This window comes from Pseudophryne corroboree, chromosome 2 (genome assembly GCF_028390025.1).
Source record: "Pseudophryne corroboree isolate aPseCor3 chromosome 2, aPseCor3.hap2, whole genome shotgun sequence".
In the NCBI taxonomy this organism is placed as follows: Eukaryota; Metazoa; Chordata; class Amphibia; order Anura; family Myobatrachidae; genus Pseudophryne; species Pseudophryne corroboree.
The window spans coordinates 263090270-263116480 of NC_086445.1; the positions used below are offsets into that span (position 1 = coordinate 263090270).

At 45.3% G+C, this 26211-nt stretch overlaps 1 protein-coding gene across 1 annotated transcript in view; it reads left to right on the plus strand.

Moving 5' to 3' along the window:
* The first annotated feature begins 660 nt into the window (after positions 1 to 660).
* The window catches only part of NCKAP5L (NCK associated protein 5 like), a 153575-nt gene continuing 128024 nt past the window's right edge, over positions 661 to 26211 (plus strand). The window contains exon 1 of the mRNA XM_063952753.1: positions 661 to 683. The gene's annotated coding sequence lies outside the window, so the exon portion shown is untranslated. The remainder of the gene's footprint in view (positions 684 to 26211) is intronic.

Here is a 26211-nt window from a genome sequence, read left to right on the forward strand (position 1 = left end):
TAGAGATTGCGACAGTGACCTGTACCGCACCCAGGACATCCATTGCTCTGTGGTCGCACTGTCCTCCTTATGGGCTATAGTAGATGATGACAATGCAGGTAAGTAATAACATCATTCAGGTATGAGGTACTTCGTGTCTCCAGATGTCTCATTAGTTCCTGGTAAATGTATGAGCTGTGGGTAAGCTGAGTGCAAGCTACTGACTTCTCTCTAACATCACTGTCCTGCAGTGTCATCCATACACTATATGGCCTCCTGTTTTCTTAATGGGAGGCCTATATGGCCATTTAGCAGCATAGGTGAGGAGATGGGGGGAGGGGGTGGAGACTGGAGACGAAAGGGGAAGGGAATGGAGAGGGGAAGGGGTGGAGTAGTGGAACAGTGCAAGCAGCAGCAGCACGAATCTAGTCACTCTAGCTTTTTGCAGACTGCAAAAACAAAGAAAATCATGCTGGGTCTGCCGTCTTGTAAGCCTTGAGATTAAATGTGGCGTTTAAAGCATCTGTAACAGTGTTTAACCTTAAAGAATGTGCAGGGAATTTTGACATTTTGAACAAGAAAAACCAAGAAAAAAAAAAAAAGGTCGTACCAGGGAATTCCAAGATTTCAAAGTGGAAACACTGCTTGTTGGGGGCTCAGAGCTGCAGAGAGACCCAAGGCTGCTACTGCCAGGCATCCGAGAGGTGAGAGTGCGAGGAGATGTGCCCACTGCGGTGCAGCGCTGTGGGAGGGGGTGCAATGATCAGGGGTTGCAGACACAATGCCAGACACAGGCAGTGGATGTGTTGGGGAAGAGACATGTTGTTTGGGGGGAGTGGTTAGGTGGAAGATGGACACAATGTACAGGAGAGGAGGGGGCCTGCTGCCCATTGTGTATGTCCGTGTTTATGTAAATGGTAACCTTCTCTTATGCCAGGCAACACATCTGGGAGCCGTAAAGATAGAACCCTGCTTATATAATCTCTCCTAGGCCATGCACAGCGATGTAGCATATTCATCTAGTAATGCAAAATAAAACATTTAATTGATCCAAGGAGGCTCTTGAAAACTGTAATTCAACAGCATATCCCCATCACTGGGCCCTGGAATCTGCTATAATCTTTCATCCAGGACCCAGTTAACAACACAGCTGAGCTCAGGAATCTCTGGCCATCTGCTGTACAACCCGCATTAATTTAACTCTCCATGACCTAATCTATAATGATGTATGAGAAATATTTGCTTCAATTGTTTTCACATTGTTTTAGAAAAATCAACACACTCATTGTGCATGGCAGTAGCGGTATCTTGTGATTGAATGGTAACGTTGTTGTTGTTTTAATGTGTTTCTTTTTCTTCAGTTTTGTTTAAGCATATATGATACTGATATCATATGAGATTGAATTTCTGCCATTCATGTAATTGCTATCTTTTCCGCTGCTGGAGGTCAGACCTTTGGCAGCCAAGCCCTTGTGACAGATGTAAAGAAATTGCACAATAAATGCATTAGGTTTCACAAGTATGGAAGTTACCCTGAAAAGCAGATGTTGTCATTGTAACAGTGCAGCATTGTTGTGTGACTTCTACTTTTTTTACTCCGGTTGCGAAATACGTAAGCTGTATACAGAAAGGGAACAGCTGGCTGGTAACTACTGTGCTCCCTTTCTGTCAGATATATTGGAATTTCTCTTAGGCTCTATGACTGAAGCAAATAGGAATTGTACATTTTCTACAAGGTTTGTGAAATGCAAATGAACTCCCTGTAAAACTTACCAATCTCTAGTAAATACTTGCTATTTCCATATACATGCCAAGGAGATGCAGTTAAATTGCCAGTAGTCTGAATCCGACGGTCAGGAGCTCGATGGCAGAATCCCGACCGCTGAGAATGCCACCAGCCGGAATCCCGGCTCACAGGGGCTAATCCCTCTCGTGGATGTCCACGACACCCATAGAGTGGGAATAGAACCTGTGGCGAGCACAACGAGCCACCGAGCCTGCAAGGGGACTTTCTGCGCTCACCCCACTGCCGGCATACTGATGGCTGGGATGCCGTTGTCTGTATACTGACGGCTGGCATCCCGACCGTGGGTAATGCATACTGATCCCATGCCAAGACATGGGTTTAGTAAGCACTGAACAATTTATGCTATTAACCACTTAGCGTCCACTTTAGTATGCATTGCATTAGATGAAAGAACTATAATTTCTTATCAGCGCTATTCCAGGCAATAAGATATTGATTGCCAGTATGTAAATACACCCGCAGGGACAGGGACACCAAAAGGAACACATCCCAGTAGTATGTTACAAGTGAAGTAATCACTAATGCAATCTTTCATTCTTCTTTGGGAGCTGGGCGAACTGGTGCGCATTCACTGTCTGCTGTCCATACATGATCGCATGAAGAGTGCAGGGGACGGATCCTACAGATCCCTCTCCCAATAACTCTTGCGATCTTTAGCCTATAGGCTACAACAGCACCTACTGGTGAATTTCTCAAAAAAGTATAGGGGCTGCTTGTCCGGTATGTGCTGTGGTCCCGTGTACATACATGGGGACCACCAAATATTTTTGGTAGCCCCCCCAAAATGGGGATTTTCACTCTGGTATACCACAAATATTGATAATATTGACCCTTTAGTGATTACTACAAATTCATGTTTTATGTACTAATATACTTCTGGTTTTAAAAATAAAAATTGAGCAAGCAGGACCTTGTATCTCTTGTTTGCTTTGTTTTGCAGCAGGGGTGTTCAACTGGTGGCCTTCCAGCTGCTGTGGAACTACATGTTACAGCATGCCCTGCCAGTTTTAGCATGCCATAATAGAAAAACTGTGGCAGGGCATGCTATGTAGTTGCAAAACAGCTGGAGGGCCAAATATTGGATACCTCTAGAGTGTTAAGGGGGGTACTCACGGAGCGATAATCTAAGCAATCTTTTAAGCATGATCGCCCCGTGTGCAACCCCCAGGTCGCACATTTCACCCGCTGGGTGAAATTAGTGCCACCCCCCCGCACGCTCAGCACACATTGCGCTTTAGCTCTTGTGGACAGGTTTCCAACTTTTACTGTTGATCTGTATGTGACATTTCATGTCCCTGTACTGCACAGTACCACTGCATATAGTGCTGTATTAGGAAGATGAAAATATGAAAGGCTGGAGAGGAGGAGGGAGGGGTGTCAAAATCCACCCTCTAGGCCTGATTTACTACTTAATATATGAAGGAAACGGTTGCTATTTATAGCATTCCTTCTAACAGCGTTCAGCAATTTATATACATTTCCAGAGCAGGATGTATAACATGTTTTATATAATACTCCATGTTGTATTTTACAGATTTTATTTTTCTCTGAAAGGCAAAATTGGATTTTACCCTGACTAAGGGCCTTTTTCTGAGTTGGGAATAAAGTAAGAAAGAGCAAGAAACTGTGCACCTTGGTAAAGCCATGCTGCACTGCAGGTGGGGCAGATGTGAAATGTGCAGAGAGATTTAGACATGAGAGGGGCGTGTCCAAAATGACAGTTAAATTGCAGTGTTAAAATGAAGCATTTTTTGGGCTACATGGAAAAGCAGCCAGTATTAACCTTACATGCAAAAAATTGTATGTACAAATGTAGCCACACCAGTTTTGCCGCGGATAAGACGCTCTTCAGCAAAGCTAGCGCATATGACACGCACAATGCATGTGCATGGCCATAGGAATAAATGGGCAGCATACCTAGTCGCAGCTCAGCGTACTAAGGGGGTCATTCCGACCCGATCGCTCACTGCAGTTTGTCGCAGCAATCGGGTCGGAACTGCGCATGCGCCGGCGCCTCAGTGTGCCGGCGCATGGCAGTTGTCGTTGCCTAGCGATCGCCTCTGAGGCAGAGGCGGTCGCTGGGCGGGAGGGGGCTGGACGCGTTTAGGGGGAGCGGTCCAACCAACGCAGGCGTGGCCGGACCGTTGGGGGCCCACAGCGGCTGCGTGACGTCATACGCAGCAGCTGGGGGACGGGAAGCGACGAGTAGCTCTCGGCCAGCACACTAAAGCTGCGCTGGTCAGGAGCTACTCTTGAAGTGCAAAGGCATCGCCGCTGTGCGATGCCTTTGCCCTTCTGCAGGGGGAGGGGGCGCCAGTGGCCTCTGCACAGCATGTGTGCTTGCGTGGCTCGAGGTAAGATTTCTTTATTACCAGTTATTTATATAGCGCGCACATATTCCGCAGCACGTTACAGAGAATAGTAGGCCATTCACATCAGTCCCTGCCTCAGTGGAGCTTACAATCAATATACCCTACCACATGTACACGCAGATGAGTGTGGCTACATCTGTATTTGTACGCCTTGCATTACAGCATGGTTTGCCCATGTACACAGTTACTTGTTCGTTCTTTGTTGCTTTCTTCCCAACTGAGAATTAGGCCCTAAATCCTACACTTGTCCTGATGGTAATACCCTATCCCTAACCCAAGTCTGTCACCCACTGCTTTTTCAGGCTAATTAGAGGTGTGCCGGTAAATCCGTTATTCTTCAGCTTGATTAATACACTTTATACAGCTGAAATATTAGTAATCGTATAAAAATGTTAATAAATTGTATCTTCATATTTAATTAGCTTTTAATTTCTATGAAGAACAGAAATCCCATTTGCTTTGTGTTCTAGTGTAGCAAATGTAGACGCAGTTTTGACTTTTCCTAATTTTCAGCATTTATAAAAAAAATGTCCCTGAAGATTGTAATGTTTTTGTTTTATTGGTATACAGCACTATATCCCATTCTCTTGTTATGCACGTCATTCTGAGCATCAGTGTTTGTTTTCTAATATACTATTAATATTTAGGCAGGTATGCAGTTAGCTGCTCTGATTTACCACAGCTGATTATTTAGACGGGGCATGTCAATTAGCCCAGATAACTGGCGATTATAGGGGGGTACACACAGAGAAATCCGTGTTTAAAATCTAAGCAATCTGACTAGCGGGGGAAGAGGTGTGCTGTGCTGAGCGGGGGAAGAGATGTGTGCTGAGCGGTCTGTGTTAAGATCGCTCAGCACACATCTCTTCCGTCAGTACCCCCCTTAAGTTTTGGGTGCCTGAGGCACCCGAAGCATAATCCCTGATAAGCAGCCCTCGGAGCTGCAATAACACATGGGTGTGGATACTTATCCTGGATACCATGTGACATTTTCCCACTGAAAAAAAGGGGCTTTAATTGAATAGCACTATAATGACCATCAGTCAAAAATTGTCAATTTGGTCAGGGAGAAAAATGTATTGGGCTAATTGAATACCGACCTTCGTAATATACCTGGATGCTATCTGGATACTATTTCATGGCCATTTGATATTTGGGAGTGTAATGCCCTATATCCACCAAGGGTACACATGATGATCCTGCCCAGCAACAAATTTTTCCGGCAAATTCTGTTTAGTTCTTAGCAACTATGAAGCCTTTTATCATATGACCATCTTCTAACAGCTAAAGTACCATTTACTGTAATATGAAACAATTGTACACTTTCAGTCTAATGTTTCAGTGTCCAGCATTTTGCAAACAAGAATAATGAAGCCACAGTACTTACAGCTGGGTATGGGACTCAGGGTCGACAGTGTCTAGGTCGACACCTATTGGTTGACAGTGGCTAGGTTGACACTAGAAATAGGTCGACACGGCCATTAGGTCGACATGATAAAAAAGGTTGACGTGAGTTTTTCATTTTTTTTTGGTGTTGTTTTCTTCGTAAAGTGACTGGGAACCCCAATTACTGCACATTGCACATCGCATGGCTGCACATTGCACATCGCATGGCTCTCTTCGCTCGCCATGCTTCGGGCAAGGTACCTCACTGCGCTCGGCACAGGTTACCGTTCCCAATGGATCGTAAAGTATGAAAAAGTTCAAAAAAGAAAACAATGTGAAAAACTCATGTCAACCTTCTTGAATGTCGACCTATTTCTAGTGTCGACCAATCACTGTCGACCCATGGGTCCGGATACCTTTACAGCTATATTTACTGTTTCGTGCCCATATTCTACAGATGTGTCCTCATACCGTACACATAAGCGTCAATATGCCATATGGTGTAAAACGCCTAGTGCGACAAAGCTGCTGTGAGAGGAGTAGTGTACTGTTCTTTTCTTTACATTTTTGTATCTCATTTGTATCACGGATGCAGCGAAATATCACTGATACTCTGAGCTGCAACTTTAATGGCACAGGAATTCGTTCTAAGCTTGTAGAAAGTCCCAGATGGAGCACAATGGAACTTGGTATAAGAAAAATCCGTGGCCACGGAATACAGGGCTGGATTAAGTTATGGGTGGGCACTTAAGTTAGGGGGCCCTCCCCTCTTGTCGGCAACACCAACCTGGCTGTACCCGCTGTGTGTGCATCATTCCCCCTACCTCCGTGATTCAGCAGCTGCGCTAGTCCTACCTGCAATCCTGCAGGGCCATCGAGAGATAAGGTCCTGGGTACTGGGGGAGCCCTTCCCTGTGTCTCATATACCCCATTTCCACCAGCTCTAAAAACACGGGTAAATGCGTGGGGGCGCGCATTTACCCGTGATTTTTCTAGTGGAAACGGGCTCCCCCCTGCAAATTCTTGGATCAAGTGATCCGGGAATCCTACCCGGGTAGCTGTACACGGCTCCCGTTCACAGTGTATGGAAGGGCGGCGCTGGGAGATCATGTGATCTCCAAGCGCTGCCCCTGCCGTGTCACCAGCAGCGTCACCAACCCGGCAATATGAGTGAATATGTGTAACGGGCTGTTCTGAGGTTGGCACAGTTCAGTGAGGGTGTGGTGGCAGAGCTGCAGGCTATGCAGACCTGGAAGTAAGTGTATGTACAAAACAGACAGTAGTCAGTGACTTGCAAATTTGTTTATATCTAGCAAAATCAAAGTCTGAAGGAATAGTTCTTATTTTGATTAAAATACTTATTAATGTTGTATCCCATGTCCCAGGTTCTCAGATGGTAAGAATGAATTGCAGTAAAATCATTTGCACTGGGATTGACACACAACCATGCTGGCGTGTATGCCTCACCCAGTGGACCTTATATAGGCTTGATAGACAGCAGCCAAGACAACATTAGGCAGTATTTTCAAACAAGCACAGGAAAGAAATAAGCCTGCACTGGGTTAATCCCATATTATATGTTACCAGCTGCATGGCAATATAAATGCTTTTAAGCTAGACATTCTGCGTGTCCGTCTCCAATATGGAGGTGAGTGCAATTGATTTTTATACAAGGCATCATGTCTATGTAGGATTTGCATAATCCCCACTAAGCGAAAATACCCCTATTTCCAGGTGTACCTTTTGCACCTAGTATATGATTGGTGCAAGTGGGCACTGATGATGGCTTATGGCAGTGATGGCTAACCTTGACACTCCAGCTGTTGTTGAACTACACATCCCAGCATGGCCAAATAGCAAAACTGGAGCAGGGCATGCTGGGATGTGTAGTTCAACAACAGCTGGAGTGTCAAGGTTAGCCATCACTGCCATAAGCCATCATCAGTGCCCACTTGCACCAATCATATACTAGGTGCAAAAGGTACACCTGGAAATAGGGGTATTTTCGCTTAGTGGGGATTATGCAAATCCTACATAGACATGATGCCTTGTATAAAAATCAATTGCACTCACCTCCATATTGGAGACGGACACGCAGAATGTCTAGCTTAAAAGCATTTATATTGCCATGCAGCTGGTAACATATAATATGCCATGCTGGGATGTGTAGTTCAACAACAGCTGGAGTGTCAAGGTTAGCCATCCCTGGCTTATGGCAAACTAACATTGGAGGAGGCAGGTGGACTGCAAGAGGCAAACACCTGCATATTCACTAGTATACACATTTTTCATGCATGCGGTTTGGGAGCAGCATAATCCTCTTTTCTTTCCAATGCGCCATCAGGCACAATGTGTAGAGGGTAGTAGTATATGTTGGTTAAATACCTTATATGCATAGAAGCTACATTGTTCTAGCAGTGTCACTAGGGAGTTCCATCATATCCAGAGTTCTGCTGGAGTTTACTTTTTAGTATCTTGCTACCAAGTAAGTGCCAAAACCAGTTTCTCAATTTCCTTTGTGTCATTAATGTGGGGAGCCAATCTTTCCGTTATCACTTGTGTTCCTTTCCATTGGGCAGTAGTTAAGGCCTTTGTGGTCCAACTATAATGATTCCTTGTTGATTTTAATCTGGATTAGCATGTTGGATGAAAATGTCAGGTCTGCAGGCAGTTCGGTGTCCTGTTGCAAATCTCCAAGCAATAATGTTGTTTTGTGCACAGTTCTACCACATATGGAGGAATGCCTGTGGTAGCATCTCCAACAGATATTGGACTGAACACAGGAGATTGGTTTGCTTCTAAGAACCAGTAATGTACATTACCATCAGGATAGCAGTGTATAGTTGTACCCCTGTTACCAAAGTAATACAGTGCATCCGCAAAGTATTCACATGAATTTATTCCATTTTTGAAAAAGGCTGTAACATAACAAAATGTGGAAAAAGTGAAGCGCTGTGAATACTTTCCGGATGCACTGTACATAGGAGTCTGTCAATATAAAGGTTGTCGAAGTGCTTGGGTGTCTGAGGTCTTGGCCATGGTATGGGAAAGGCCGCATGTTTGCTTAAATGTATTTAGATGAGGTGCCTGAGCATATAGCCCTGGTCTGAATGGAACAGGAATATTGCTTGTACAGAAGTTCACCCGGGTCCGGTATGTAATACCGGCGGTCGGGATCCTGGCGGTCAGGAAACAGACACCGGAATCCCAACCGCCGGAAATTTGGCGGTCAGCGCAGCAAGTCCACTCGTAGGCTCGCCACGCTTTGGGCCAGTGGCGAGTTTTGCTCGCCACACTTTTATATTGCACCCGAGTGGAAACAAGGGGATTTGGTCGGAATTCTGACCGGCGGCATTTTGCCGGCTGTCAGGTTTCCAGCATCGGTCTCCTGACAGCCGGCAAATTAACTGCATCCCATTCACCCTAACAACCCTCTCTGACTTTATTAAGAGCAGAGCAGAGTTACTCTGTGATCAGCGTCGGACTGGCTGACCGAGGGAACCGCTTCCAATCCATTTATGCCGAAACATTGTTTAGAAGCACCCAGCTCCTTACACCTGCTACCGGAGTCGTAGCTTGTAGGTGATTGCAGGTGTGAGTGCAGAGATCTGAGGGTCTCTAAACATTGTCTTAGCATAAATTGATTAGAAGCTGTTCCCTGGCCAGCCAGTCTGACGCAGTCGGTGATACAATGACAGACTTGCAAGTTCTATCCTCCATTCCATTACTATACGTATAAACAGCAAGGTCCTGGAGTAAATGTGGCTTCCCTTATAGTCTTTGTAGTGGGATCTATGGGCTGAGCCTGGCTGTCTCTGGCTTCACGAAAGAAACACAAAGAAAGGTGGATTTCCTGTTTTACCAACATCATAGATGAACTCCTCACACTATATGTGTCCTGCTTTTTCCTGGGCAGTCGCATGTTTTGCCCTGGAAATCAGATTACTTGCTTCCCATTAGCTTTGCCTTTTTCAGATATCTAGATCCGTGAGGAAGTTTTTTTGTTTTTTTTACACTACTATTGAAAAATATTCAGAGATAATAAAGACGCTGAGAAAACTGTCACACTAGTGTCCCAATATTCAGCTCTACATCTTTACAGGAGTCACAGTACATTCGCAGCCAGTTTGTCTTTCCTGTACTACTTTCTCAGGTTTGTTAGAAAAACATAAAGTTTGTCCATCACAAAGGGGTCTATTCATGAAGCAGTGAAAAGGGTGGAGAAGTTGCCCATGGCAACCAATCAGCATTGAAGTAACATTTATAATTTGCATACTAATACAATTGTACGGAGCAGCTGATTGATTGCCATGGGCAACTTCACCACAGGCACACTTCTCCACTCTTTTCACTGCTTCATGAATAGACCCCTAAATTAGAGCTCACTGAGATAAGGGCTGATATACTGGATCATTGATAGCCGCCCTGTTTTATTATAGCCCTGGATATATCCCATTGGCTTTGTTTTCCATGGTGCGCAATGTTGGATTTTCTCATACTGTGTTATGAGATTGGTCATTTAGCTAGATCGTCGTGCATGTTTGTCAGTTTTATATCATACTGTAGCCACTATCCTTGATTGTTTATTGGAATACAGGGAAAGTTACATTTACTCAGAGCTGTGATCATTCTTTGTGGTCTTAAGGGGGATACTCACGGAGCGATATTCTAAGCAGTCTGACTAGATTGCTTAGAATTTCAGCATTATCGCTCCGTGTGTACCCCCTACAGCGATAGCGATGCGCAGCCCCGCACATCGCTATCGCTGCTGCTAGATTAGCCTGCATGCAGGCCAATCTAGCGGGTCGCTCACTTCACCCGCTGGGTGAAGTGAGCGCCCCCCTCCCTTCACCCGCTGGGTGAAGTGAGCGCCCCCCTCCCCCCGTCTCCCTCCGCACGCTTAGCACAGATCGCGCTGTGCTGAGCGATGGGAGAGATGTGTGCCCAGCACACATCCCTCCTGCATCGGCCCGTCTATATGGGCCTTTACTGCCCTTCGGTAATTCACCCAGGGTATAGGCTAGGCCAGATGCTGTTTACCTATACATTCCAGCATGTCCTGGTACACTTTGATGTTAGGGTATGTTAAAACTGTTGCATTGCATGCTGGGATGTGTAGATAATCTTCCAGCAGCTACCACTCTCAGAGGGACCCTCTGCTTACTGGTTCCCTCCCACAGTACTTTCGGGGGTAATGTAAATGAAACCTGTGTATACCCGACGGGGAAAAATTGCTGCAATGGTCTTATGATTGTTGGTCCGATGTTTGAATAGGTGTAGGTTTTTTTTTTGTTATTATTTTTAAATAAAATTGTGTTGGACAAGTTTAAAATAGATGTTCTTACCCTAATTCAGTCCTAATGAAATGACAATTTCTGAGCAGTTTTGAAAAAAATATTAGTCAGCTAAGTGGATATATTCACTTTTGTGCTTTTAGTTTTTTTTCTTAATGGTAGTAATGAACATTAGACTCACTGTTTATATTTGCAAAATAGGACCCTTAAGTTATTGTTAACAATTTTCAACATCACATCTAGCCTGGAAACCCCTCTCCACCACTTCATATAGCTATGTCAGGGTCTTCATTTGTTAGATTGTAAGCTCTCTTAAAATCATCCAACATGTTGCATCCATTTATTTTAGTATGCCACGTCTGTATACCACTTAACATCGTGCAACGCTATATAAAATGTTGGTACTTTATAAATGCTGGCTAATAATACAATCCTGCCTATAAAAAACTATAGTGCGTCTTGTCACCAGAACGTTCAGTGTAGAAGTTAGAACCACTTTCTCACAGGCGTCTTAAATTAAAATGACTTTTTTTAAGTTTCCGGATTAAACGAAGAAATGTATTTTCTTAAAATAAACAATAGCAAAGTAAACCACTTCCTTGGAGTGTTTAGATACAGTTGTGCACCCCTGAATAACAATAGTAATGCTAGACTCCATGCTATCATTTGATCTTCCTGCAACAACTATGTGTACTCTCTGCGGGATCTCTTTTGTCGCTGGATACTCTTACAATGTAAAGGCTGTCAAATGTTTAGCATTAAAACAGATGTTTACTTTACTATTGAGATTAGTCAGAGAAAATATATGAAAATAACAATGGTGTTTTTACTGAGGTCCCTGGAAAAAGTAACTTGAATCTGAACTACAATGGGCTAGCTCCCTTTCTCAAGAGCTAAAAGTAGAAGATACTTGGAAACCGTGCTACTTTCCATCTCTGCTTGTGACTCTGCAAGCACGTCTGGCCACAAATGACTCTACACACTATGAGGAGTCATGGTTGTCTTCGTTCAGGACAGGCTAGGAATCCATTCTCACTTCTCATTCCGTGGTATTAAGCGCTGGTAACTGCACTCATTTTTAATGTTCTGCACATGACCTAATGTAGTTTCCGTTGTGCTACACTCAGAGGAAACGGAAATCTTCACGCTCTTAGACAGTGAGTTTTTGTGTTCACGTTATAACATTAGTCTATTTTGAATATATTGGCCCAGATTTATCATGCCTTGGAGAGTGATAAATTGTATGGTGATAAAGTACCAACCAATCAGCCCCTAATACCGCTTTCAGATCGCAAAACCACATCGTTGGCTTATTGGAGAGAGGTGCTTTGTCGGTGACTATCAATAGTGTAATGGCAGGGTACAATCCAACACCATACATAATAACACTCTTCTGATCTCCTTTTACTTATTCCTCATGCTTTACTGTCCCTTTCTTACACCTGTGCATTTGTAAAGGTGATTCATGCACAGTACCTTGATTGTAGTAGAGTGGAACAGGAAAGCAGCCTATAGGCCAGGGGTTTCCCAATCTCTATCCTCGATTATGCATAGATGATATAATCAATCTGCCGGAATAATTAAGTCACTTGTGCTTAGACATAGATATCCTTAAAACCTGGATTGTTAGGGTGCCTTCAGGACTTACTTTGAGAACCACTGATAGACAACAATTACCAGCCCCTGACCTCCATAGCTCTCAGCGTTTCTTCTAACCAAATGCTAGGAGGATGTGCTCAGTATTGCGCTGCTAGCTATGTCCTGTGAGATACAGACATCCTATTCTCTGACTGTTTCAGTTGGTATCCGGATGATAGGTTGACAGTTGAAAGATCGACAAGCAATATGTTGTCACCAAATGGTCGACATGGACAAAAGTTCTACATGTTTGAATTGTCAAATGGTCGACACAGCATACGGTCAACTTGCTCTTTTTAGTTTTTGTGACTTTTTAATACTTTACCATCTACATGGACTACAGCTGAGAAGCATGGCGAGCGGAGCGGTGCACTAATTAGTGGTCCACGTGCCGTTAGGGAAATTTTGGCACAATTAAAAAAAAACAACAACAACAACACATGTCGACCTTTTCATGTGTCGACCATTTCCATGCTAAGTCAGTGTAGGAATGCTGAAGTGAAACTGGTGGTGGTTGGAGGGGTGATGGGTTAGGGAGGTACTGTATGATTTAAAATATCTTGTATTATTTAATTTCTCACTGCAACTCCACTTTGCGCAGTCTTGCTTCGAACAACTGCACCGATAGTAATGTTGGCCACATCCGCATTAATTTTTCTGAGCTAATTATTACATTTTAGCAATAACATGAATATTTAACTATGAATCAGATCATCTTTAATAAGATCATAAGTAAAACAATTTTTATCTAAATTATAATTGTCTCTAAAAGTTCAGAAACCTTTTGTGCTATTGCAGTACACAGACGTCAATCCAATTGCTATAGACTAATGCCGTGTACACACTAGACGACATGCTCATGATATGCTGTCGCTCACTATTTCCCTTAAACTCCCGGACAAACTATATATTGTGTGAACTACCTGCACTATTTTCAAATGACCAAACGATATATGTGAATCATTTGACACTACTAAATTGTTGGGTTTCAGCCTAATTTAACATAATGTTCGTCGTTGGTAGCTTACACACTGCGCGATTTGCTCCTATACTTACTCCCTGGAACTCCCTGCCGGAGATTTGGAACTCCCTGCCGGAGAGGGTAATAATGGCAGACTCTATAAATGTATTTAAAAACGGATTGGACAAATTCCTAATAGGTAAATGTATCCAGGGCTATAGCTTTTAACATATGGACATTACATTATCTGGGAGTGGTAAGAATCATTGTTTTCATTTGGTACTAAGCCATTACTTCAGCAGGCACATAATAATATGTATAGATTAACACAGAATACAGGTTGAACTTGATGGGCAGTTTGCCTCTTTTCAACCTCACTGACTATGTAACTATGTTAGAGACATTTTAGAAATTGATGTGTATGTACTGATGACTGAGGAAGGTCTCTAGTGATCCGCAGGAGCGCGTATCGCTAGCGATATAGGGGGTCATTCAGATCCGATCACTGGGCTGCTAATTTTGCTGTACTGCATTCAGATAGTCGCCGCGTCCAGGGTGAGTGTATATTCGCCATGCAAGTGTGCGATGATGTATACGCCGAGCTGCTAAAATCCACTTTGTGCAGTCTCTACGCAGCCCAGGACTTGCTCCTCCAGTGCGATCACATCAGGCTGATTGGGTCCGGAGCTGGCGTCAGACACCCTCTCTGAAAACGCTTGGTCAGTTGCCACCCACAAACGGCTTCCTCCTGTCAATCACCTTGCGAACACCCGTGCAAATTGAATTTTCGCTCATCGCTGACCGGCGATGCTCGTTGGTGTTGGCCGACGCGCGTGCGCATTGAGGTGCATACGCATGCGCAGTTAGTACCTGATTGCACAGCAGCGATCAGATGTGAATGACGCCCATAGTGCGTACACATTGAACGGTTTTAAGAATTTTCGGAATGAATAGCCATTATCAGCAAATTTGTTTAAAATGTCGTCTAGTGTCGTCTGCTTAACATTTCCACCAAAATCTATCCAACTGCATTTTTTTATTGAATGTATTGTCAACCAGATGATTCAATATTAAACAATTAGACTGAATGATCGGATTGTAAAGTGTGACCATTTTAAGACTCCTATGTGTGGAAGAGAGATGTCTCTGGCAGAGTGAAATAGATGGGAAGTCTTCCATAGCATTTGAACATCACATGGTAGAACATGAAATTGAAAGGAGCACAGTTAGTCACTGTTAGGAGATGGTAGAATGAATCTATGATTATCAATAGGAGTTGACAAGTCTGCTAATGTGGTATTTGGCACTATACAGACCCTTCCTGGCAACCGTTGAACAGAACGCAATAGGTCTAGTCTGGGTTTCAATTTGGACCCCCGAAAGTTTGTATATCTGCAGGATGGACACCATTCATGAGGACCTGTCCTGTTAGCAGTTTTGAAAAAGAAAACCACAATAATACAGAGTGAGTAAAGTCTAATTGGAGTGTAAAGTTATTACAATACATTGGAAAAATAAGCTATGCATTTGTTTCTGTCTGCAGTGTCCTGCAGGAAGGCCAGAGGCAGTGTTTACATTGGCTGTAACATTGATCTGAAGATCCTGTAACAGGAACTTCATGCGATCACTGAGAAGTAGTCTTGGGAGATACAACAGGTCCTAGCGTTTGTTGTCGCAGGATGTTTCTGAGGAGTTACACTCCAGCAAGTGCATGGGATGGTCATTCTCATGAATACTTAAGTATATCTATAGCTTCCCGATAGGTACATACATACATACATACATACATACATACATACATACATACATACATACAGTCATGTCAAGTGTATGTAAAGGAAACATACAGCTATAATACATCTAACAGGCACCGGCATATCTATAATGGGTGCAGGGCGTGTGGTGCTGCCCGGCGCTGTCTGCAGAGCTCTAGAAATCTGCAAATGAATCCTGTTGGTTCACGCATGCAAAATCACCGGAAATACGGAGCAGGCCCAGGCTTTTGGGAACGGGAGCCATGTTCCTGGAGATGTATGCATGCGCAATAGACTCTGGCACAATGCAAGTCTACTGCACCGCCGTAGAGGAGGAGCCCAGTCGGAGCCTGCACACGGGCCCCATCCTCTCTTAAAGCGCCTTGGTTATATGTTTTCTGTTCACTTGTTGTAATGAATGTGTGCATAGTTATTCATTTTGCAGAAACATGCACACAACACCTCCACAAACATTCCGATTCTCTATACTATTTGATATGCATCCCTGAATTGTATACTAGTTTCAGAATGGATTTCAAAACTGGTCAAACATGGGCTAATCTTGGCCCATTCAGCAACCAACAGGATTTATTTGCAGTTTGGCTATTTCCGATAAAATTAAACCGATCACACAAGCCCACGCCCAAAAGTGATCACCTTGCACTGTTCCTAGATAAAATTGGGACATAGTGTGTTTACTGTGTCCCACACAAAGGTGGCTTGGTTGGGGGTGTAACACATGACCGGCGGTCAGCATCCCAACGATGGGATCCCGGCCGCAGAATGCCGGCGGGGGGAGGCAGGGTGTCATGCCACAGGTTCTATTCCCACTCTATGGGTGTTGGGAACACCCACGAGTGGGAATAGTCCTTGTTGGTCAGCATGCCAACAGTCAGGATAGTGAGTGTGCGGGAAGTAGGGGGAGGTGTTGTGACCGCCGCTCACATAACTGCAACCCACTTGGTCATTCCATGTAGCCCATGCCATATACTATGGGAGTATATTGAATACCTCAAGTGTTAATTCTTTCCCAATGCATCTCAGGAGCAAATCAGGATTTATGGAGGGGGATTTCTTTTTCATCCACTAGGGGTCACTGGAGTACTCTTGGGATATGGACGGCCTCCATAGGAACAGGGCACTGAATATTTAAATTTAGAACACTCCACCCCTCCATATCCCAGAGTACCTCAGTGTTTTTTCTGTGCTCAAGTAGCAACAAGGTCTGTGGCTTAGTCCACAATTATTTTGAAGATTTTTTGATTTTTTTAAGTTAATATTTTTTTCTTTTTCATACACATCCCTTTCCCCCTTCCAAAAGGCAGGGTCAGGGATAGTGCAAGCTGCTACTAGCAGCTGTGGCGTGTCGGTCCTCAATAAATGAGCACCCTCACAGCCATACAGACATCCTGCAGACTGGCTGGCCGGCGCTTACAGAGAAGCCCCGTCGGAGCCTCACCACAGGAGCGGGAGTCAAGGTATGTTGGTCGGGGCGGTCAGCTCACGCTGCCGCCCCGCTGTGTGGGGACAAGGTTTTCTTTAACACTGATGGCGCTGGGATCCCTCTACAGTCCGCCCGGCCGCCGCCGCTGCTCCGGCCGCCGCCGCTGCTCAGAGCACTTCAGGACGCGCTCCCCGCTGTCTGTTTCCAGCGTGTCCTGCTACCCGGCTCCCGCTGGCGGCCCCGCACGCTGCCCGCCCCGCATACTGCATCCGCAACGGAGCATACAGGGGGGTGGGGGCATTACACGCTGCAAGCAGAGGGTACAATCAGCGGCACGAGGGGGGATAAACTGCAGCAACAGCAGTATGCTAGGCTGCAGGGATGATTACACAGGATTTTCATACAGAGTTATATATCAGTTTATAAGCTTGTAACCTGTACTGTGACTATGATTTTAAGCATGGCAGCCATTTTAACCATGCTTCCTGTGTCTTCCTGTTGTGATTCCAGAACGTTCCAGTACTACATCTCTACTCCACCGGAGGCGCAGGGGTGTTAGTGGGAATTTGGGATCACATTTCATAGTACTGGCCACGTGTACTGCACTTGGCCAGATATATATATATATATATATATATATATATATATATATAGACACCTTCGTACTATTTTACTGAGTCGTGCAAGTGTCTGTTTTTTTGTGTATTGTATTGTATTGTCTGTCTCCATAATGAGTAAGGCACCAGCAAAAATTAAAAAGCATCACTGCAAAGTCTGTAGCAGTGTGTTACCGGATGGATCTACCACATGTACAGTATGTTTTGTGGATTCGGTTCCGAATACAATTTCTGCTCCGGTTTTAAAGCCAATTTCCTCCCCGGACCCTCCATGGGAAATGCTAGCCAATGTACTGGCTGGGTTGCAATCAGAATTGACCGCCGCTCGACAAGAGCGGGAAGCGGCAAGATCTGAGTCTAGGGTGAGACCGCCAGAACTACCGGAGGCGTCTCCGCCTTGCGAAAGGTCCAAATCCATTTTGGGTAGACGGGATAAATTTCATATGTCTTATGATTTACCAGTTTCTGCTATGTTGCATTCTGACGATTCCATGCCAGACCTCACGGCACAAGATGAGGGTGAGGAGGGCGAAGTGGAGTCAGATAGTGAGGATTTTAACAGCTTAGGCATTGATAATCTCATCAGAGCGTTGCGTCAGTCTCTGAAGTTTACAGAAACTGAGGAGCCTCTGACAAATGATCAGGTCGTATTTACTAAACGACAGAGAACTCCAATGTGTTTTCCTGTTTCGGAGTCTCTTAATAAGATGTTAGTAGAAACACGACAGACTCCAGATAAACGGTTTTCTATACCTCGCAGATTTAAGTCTAGTTACCCGTTTCCAGACTCTGTGACATGTACATGGGAGAATCCACCAATAGTTGATTCGTCAGTGTCGAAGCTTACAAAGAAATTAACCATACCAGTGCCAGCTGCTACTACGCTTAAAGACCCTTCAGATCGCAAAATAGAAACTATGCTAAAGTTCATATATGTAGCAGCAGGAGTGCTGCTGAGACCTGGCTTGGTTGGTATCTGGGTCACTAAGGCGCTCATAGTATGGATAACAGAACTCAAGTCTGCCCTACATGACGAACACCTTATGCTTCTTGCTGATCAAATGTGTGAGGCTGCGGAGTATCTCTGTACAGCTTCAACTGACGTCTGTCAGCTCACTTCTCGCCTTTCATCATCGCTAGTTACGGCACGACGAGCACTCTGGCTGCGTTCTTGGCAAGCGGAGGCAGAGGTCAAAAGAAGTATAGAGGCGTTACCTTACGGTGGCAAGAAGTTGTTTGGTCCTGAATTGGACACATGGATTTCTGAGGCCACGGGAGGAAAGTCGGTTTTCTTACCATTGCCTCCACCGGTAACAAGACGGAGGTACTCTGGACCTGCGTTCAAATCCTTTAGACCTCAGTCCTTTCGCGGACGTGGCAGAGGAACAGCCACGCCTGGTAGACGGGGTCGTGGATGTGGTTTCCAACAAACCAACACAAGTCGTCAGGACGCTAAGGTCACCGACAAGCCAGTGGCATGACGGGCTACCAGCCCATCTAGGTTCTCCGATTGTGGGAGCACGCCTTCAGATGTTCCATTTGGCGTGGTTCCAGACATCCGCGGATGGGTGGATCCGCAATTTAGTGTTAAAAGGTTACAAAATAGAGTTCGACTGTCTTCCGCCACTGCGGTTTTTCAAGACAGGATTGCCTCTGTCGGACGACAAGAGGGCGGTTCTGCAAATTGCCATTCAGTCCCTACTGGATTCAGCCGTTTTGATTCCGGTCCCTGTACACCAACAGGGTCAGGGTTATTATTCCAGTTTGTTTGTGGTACCGAAGCCGGATGGCTCAGTCAGGCCAATATTGAACTTAAAGGGTCTCAATTGGTACATAACTTACTACAGATTCAAGATGGAATCTCTGCGCTCAGTGATTGCGGGTTTAGAGCCAAAGGAATTCATGATTGCGCTAGATCTCAAGGATGCGTACTTACACATTCCGATTTGGCAGCCTCATCAGAGATTCTTGCGGTTTGCCATACGCCAGAACCATTACCAGTTTCAGGCTCTACTGTTTGGCCTCTCATCAGGGCCTCGGGTATTCACCAAAGTGATGTCTGTGATGATAGCTCATCTCAGATCCCTGGGAGTGACAATAGTTCCGTATTTAGACGATCTGCTAATCAAAGCCCCGTCTCAACAGATGCTTCTCCAACATGCGCTGCTAACGTACAATGTACTGGTTCACCACGGTTGGATTGTCAACTTCAAGAAATCACATCTAATTCCGAAAAACGCCTTCAATTCCTAGGTATGATTTTCAATACGGTCAATCAAAGAATTTACCTACCACAACAGAAAGTACAGATTATTCGCCATCTGGTACAATTAGTGCTCAAGCCACGCACAGTCTTGGTACATTTGTGCATTCGCCTCTTAGGAACAATGGTGGCGGCTTTCGAAGCGCTTCAGTTCGGAAGATTTCACTCACGTCCATTTCAACTGGATGTGCTCGCACAGTGGTCGGGCTCGCATCTGCAGATTCACCACAGGGTGAGGTTGTCGCCAAGGGCAAGGGTGTCTCTACTCTGGTGGCTCAAGAAACACAACTTAACCACAGGGAAACTGTTCGGCGGCTGGAATTGGATAATTCTAACGACGGACGCGAGTCTCAGAGGTCGGGGAGCTGTAGTTCAAAATTGTCAACTCCAGGGTCTCTGGGCGGATCACGAAAGATTGCTGTCTATAAATGTCCTGGAACTCCGCGCAATTTACAATGCAGTACACATGCTTCGCTCTCAGACTGTCCAAGTGCAGTCAGACAACGCAACGGCAGTCGCATACATCAACAAACAAGGAGGAACGAGAAGCCGCATGGGAATGCGGGAAGTAGCTCGAATCCTCAATTGGGCAGAATACCACCAGGTGATATTGTCGGCAGTGTTCATTCCGGGAGTGGACAACTGGGAGGCGGATTATCTCAGCCGTCGGGATTTTCATCCAGGAGAATGGGCATTAAATCCAGAGGTGTTTCACATGTTGGTTCAGCGGTGGGGTTACCCTCAGGTGGACCTGATGGCGTCTCGCCACAATCACCAAACGCTCCAGTATGTGTCCAGAATGAGAGATCCAAAGGCAGTGGCGGTGGATGCTCTCACAATCGCGTGGCCGTACAGCCTAGTGTATCTGTTTCCGCTGCTCCCTCTGGTGCTAAAACGGATCAAAAGAGAGTCTGTCACAGTCATACTAGTGGCTCCTCATTGGCCTCGAAGAGCTTGGTTCTCGGATCTCCACGGACTACTCGCAGACTATCCTTGGCCGCTCCCTCTACGTCCGAACTTGTTACAACAGGGTCCGTTCCTTTACCCCGATTTAGCGCGGCTGCGTTTGACGGGATGGCTGTTGAGACCGCCCTCTTGAGAAGAGAGGGCATTCCGGAATCAGTTATACCAACCATGTTACGTGCTAGGAAGCCAGTTACGCAGCTCATTATTACAGAATTTGGCGTGCCTATATAGGTTGGTGTGAAGCTCGGAAGTTTCCGACATCAGCTTTCAAGTTATCCCGTCTTTTGTTATTTTTACAGACGGGGTTAGATGGAGGACTGCGTTTATCTACACTAAAGGTGCAGGTATCTGCGTTGTCAATTTATTTTCAAAGACGATTGGCTCTATTGCCGTCGGTACACACTTTTCTGCAAGGTGTCCTCAGAGTACAGCCTCCATTTATTCCACCTACAGCGCCATGGGACTTGAATCTGGTTTTAGATTTTACAGTCTTCATATTTTGAACCCTTACAGCAAGTGGATATAAAGTTTCTCACTTGGAAAACAATTTTTCTTCTAGCCTTAGCTTCGGCAAGGCGTGTTTCAGATTTGGGTGCCTTGTCATGCAAGCCACCGTATTTGGTGTTTCATGATGACAGAGCGGAACTTCGGACGAATCCCGCTTTCTTACCAAAGGTAGTGTCATCTTTTCACATCAATCAACCAATAGTAGTTCCTGTGTTAACAGCACATTCTGGAACTCTGGATGTGGTACGCGCTTTACGCGTTTATGTATCCCGAACGTCTACAGTTCGTAAGACGGATACGTTGTTTGTTCTCTTTAATGCTGCCAAGATGGGTTGGCCAGCGTCTAAGCAGACCTTATCCAGATGGATAAAACTGACCATACGTCAGGCTTACCTTCATGCTAGGTTACAGCCGCCTACATCAGTAACAGCTCATTCCACACGTTCTGTGGGAACTTCATGGGCAGCTGGTCGGGGAGCTTCAACGACGCAGCTTTGCCGTGCGGCTACATGGTCTTCAGTGCACACGTTTGTGCGCTTTTACAAGTTTGATACGTTTGCGGCATCAGCATCTAGCTTTGGCCGCCTAGTGTTACAGGTGCCAAACAGCTCTCCCGCCCACGGGGGAATCTTTGGTACGTCCCAAGAGTACTCCAGTGACCCCTAGTGGATGAAAAAGAAAATAGGATTTTGGTACTTACCAGGTAAATCCTTTTCTTTGAATCCATAGGGGGCACTGGAGTACTCTTGGGATATGGACAGCCTCCATAGGAACAGGGCACTGAATATTTAAATTTAGAACACCCCACCCCTCCATATCCCAGAGTACCTCAGTGTTTTTTACTGAGCCGAACAGGAGCTAGAGAGAGGTTGACAATGGAGTATTACATATAACATAACGGACAACAATGAAGTTGACACATAACGTTACTGACAACTAAACAGTTGACACCATAACCAGCACTTGATAATTTGAACCAGTCGGTGAGAGTGTGTTACCATAAGATCCCCTGAACATACCACAAACCAGGTAAAACTGCTCTGGGAGGGCGTCCAGTGCCCCCTATGGATTCAAAGAAAAGGATTTACTTGGTAAGTACCAAAATCCTATTTTCTTTTTCATCCACTAGGGGTCACTGGAGTACTCTTGGGACGTACCAAAGCTTCCCCCGTGGGCGGGAGAGCTGTTTGGCACCTGTAACACTAGGCGGCCAAAGCTAGATGCTGATGCATCTAAATTTAAATATTCAGTGCCCTGTTCCTATGGAGGCCGTCCATATCCCAAGAGTACTCCAGTGCCCCCTATGGATTCAAAGAAAAGGATTTACCTGGTAAGTACCAAAATCCTATTTTCCATGGGTGGAATTCTGGCAGGCACCCACTAGATGGCATTGAATGGAGCAATTCTAATGTAGCTCCGTCTGGGCGCGATCGGCTGCTGGCATCTACATTTCAGCTTGCACCCACCGATGAGCTGAAATGTGTGATAAGTGATCTACCTAAACAGCACTTTTCCCGATCGCGCCCATTAGTTTTGTCGAGTTTAATGACTCACGGGGGCATGCCACAAGTCTGGGGCGTGGACTCGCAGCACACCCCCATATTTCTAAGAGAGAGACAATTCAGGCAGTGGGAGGGGACAACCAGAGAGTCGTGAGCTGCGCTGCGTGCGTCCTTTCCGATTCTCTGTGTGACCGGACGAGCCCATCTGCCCTTCTGACATTTGCCGGAAGTGCCAGATGGGCAGTCCAGCCCTGAGGAGTGCTATTACGTAGCTTAGCCTAGGGTTCCTAGCAACCTTGCACCAGCCGTGACTGACACACAAGTTACAATATTTAAATGTCAATTAATTGACTTGGACTCCCCTTTCATCAGGATAGAACATCCAATATGTTTTGCCCTAAATACAGATTAATAAAGAGGATAAATACAGATTAATAAAGAGGATTAATACAATGAGAATACTTTGGTATGGTCTGCTACCAGGAACCAGGCTGCCGCTTTGGAAGTAACAGTGCATTCACTGGTTGTTTGAGTATGTTGGATGTAAAAGCCGCATATAAATGTACAATAGGAATACTGGCCAGGTGTTCTATTTTTCTGCAGCTGAACAGAAATGTATGGAAATGACTGTATGACTTGTGTAAAGAAGACTTGCATAAAGGTAATCCTAGAATTATATTTGTCATTTAGCAAATTGTAAAACTTTGCAAGTAGTTTTCAAGTTCTATTTCAGGCACACAAACAATGTAGCTGTGTATTCAGATGCAGGCTGTGTATAGAGTTTATTTCTTTTTATTATTCAGTCCTGCTTGAGGGTGTGGACCCTGTTTTTATGGAGGGAAAAGAAGACTAATGTTTGTTGAAGGGGATGGTGCAATCTGGGTAGGGGGAATGTGTGTTGTCATGTGGTCAGTTTAGGAATGACTGGAAAGTGCTTGTATTAAGAAAACATGGGGGATGAGCTCACGTATTAAGAAGCCAAGAGAACAGCAGATGTTAGAATGATGCAGTTTGGTTCTTTAGTTATTGTGTTTTAGTTTTTTGTTTGTCTGTCAATTCTGATGTTTATACTGTGCTTAAAGGGATGCCCTAATGAAGAAGAATGTTACTTTCTGAGGTCTTTTGGAGGTATCCGTACTCCAGGTCGACACACCTTAGGTCGACGCCAATTGGTCGACATGGACAAAAGGTCGATAGGAACAAGGTCGACATGGAAAAAGGTCGACATGAGTTTTTCACGATTTTTTTTCTTTTTTGGAACCTTTTCATACTGACTACGATTGGAATGGTAATCTGCCGAGCGAGGCGGTAGCGGAGCGAAGGCACCATGCCCGAAGCTGCGAGGGGACGCGGTGCACTAATTGGGGCTCCCGGTCACACTACGAAGAAAACGACACCAAAAAAACCATAAAAAACTCATGTCGACCTTTTTCCATGTCGTCCTTGTTCCTGTCGACCTTTTGTCCATGTCGACCTATGGTGTGTCGACCAATTGGCGTCGACCTAAGGTGTGTTGACCTTTTTGTTGTCGACCCGGAGTCCCAGACCCCTTTTGGAGCCTGTAAGTGAAAAGGTCCACTGTACTGCATACAGCAGATTGGGATGGAAAACCAACTCGGGGCATTTCTGGAAGCAGCCCTGATGGGGGTTGGGATCTGTTGAGGGGGGCGGGATCCCTTCACATAGGGCCTGATTGTACATAATTGTGGCCTTCCTTGCGCCTTTTGCTGCAGTTGTGCCTGAGACCAGGGGCGGATTGGTAACTAAAAGTGGCCCTGTCAAATTTTGTAGAAGTGGCCGACATGGGCAGCACAAGAGGTATAACATACTGTGTAGCCATGGCAGCATCACTGGATGGCAGAGTTGCGGTACTGCAGAGATGGAATTACAATGAATGGGGACAATACAGTGGGCTGCCTGTCATGTGGGGGGTTGGGGCCACATGACAACACAAAAAATAGGCTCTATGAACATGTCAGCCTACCAGGAATCTTCCTGATGAGCCCTATGGCCAATCCTCCCCTGACTGCATAGCCAAATGAGCCCCTCTCAGCAGGCAGGTCTCACCTGGTGATATATTGTGCTCCATTTACTTTATTAGCATAGGTAAGGATACCAAGCCTACTGGCCATGTGCTAGTTGTACCCCTTTTCCACCTCTAAGCACGGGTCGCAGCCGGGAGCCTGACATGTGTGCTAGCCGGCTGCGGCCCGTGCTCAGCCCCCTTTCCCACTGCGCTCACCAACCCGGCATATTGCCGGGTTGCTGACGCTAGTAGATCTGGGAGATCACATGGGAACACATGATCTCCCAGCACCGCCCTTCCATAGACTGTGAACGGGACATGGCTTACGTTTACACTGCACAGCTTACCAGGTTGAACTCTGTAGGATTCCCGGATCACTTGATCCGGGTTGACCCTTTTCCACTAGCTAAAAACACGGGTAAATGCACGCCCCCGTGCATTTACCCGTGTTTTTTGAGCTAGTGGAAAAGGGGTATAAGTGATAAAGCAGCTTCTAGTTGCTTTCAGCATAGCGTGAAGAAATAGCTGTTGTGGCTGAGTGATGAAACTATAATAATGAAAGCTACAGCTTTCAACAACAAAACCACAGGAAGTGATTTTTTTTTTTTCCAGAGTGGCACAAAAATCACTGTGTGCATTGCACACTTTAGCAGGTGTATATGTATGCAAATATATTTGGATCATATGATATTATAAAAATATTATATTGAACTCTGGGACAATGTATTAAGGGATGTTTGCTCTATGGTTACTTTCCATATGTTATCTGTAGTTTATTTGGTTACCTTCAGGGAATATGAGGAGTCATGCGTGCTTTATTCCTTATTTTTGGACGCCTGATCTCCCAAAGGTGAATGCACACAGCAGATCCTACTTAGAAGCTTCACAGATGTCCACATTCGTGACACTCGGAGATATTCACAGGGTACTATGGCAAATGTGATCACTGGGAGGCTTAACTGATGGCTACCAAGAAAAACTGAAAGGACCTTTTATACAGCCTTCAACTGGCTCAAGTCTTTTGCAACTTTAAGTGTAAAATTTTCCAAGTGACATAGTAAGGGCCCATACACACTAGGCAACTTTGGTCTCAAAATCGTTCATTTTTACCGTTTTTAATGATTTTGAGGTCAAAGTCTACCAGTGTGTATGGGATAGCGACAAACAACTGGCGATGATGCGCGCTCCCGCATCATCGCCAGCGAGATGCTCCGACGACTGGTTTGACCAGCATGTTTGAAGATGATGGTTCCTTTTCCAGCCATCATCGCTCAGTGTGTACGGCTGCGAGTGATGATGGCTGGAAGAAGAATCATCATCTACCCACCGGACCCGCCCTGCTCTCGCCCGAAGTCCCACCTGCTCCGGCGCTGCAGTCCCTCCTGCTCCTTCCTGCTCAGCCTGCTCCCTCCTCCAGCCCGTGACCGCACAGGGAGGCAGCGGCACAGATCAGAAGTGAGTTGCTGGCGCTGCTACAAGTTGTGACCCTGGGTTATATACATTGCTGGCATAGGCCAGCAATGTATATACAGTACCACTGCCCACCAATGTTAATGTATAATATCTACATAATATATAAATTGTGGGCCCCATTTATACACATTACGGCAGCAGTCCCCCTTTTTTCACGGCAGAGAACCCTTTTTCTCTGACGTCCTAGTGGATGCTGGGAACTTCCTAAGGACCATGGGGATT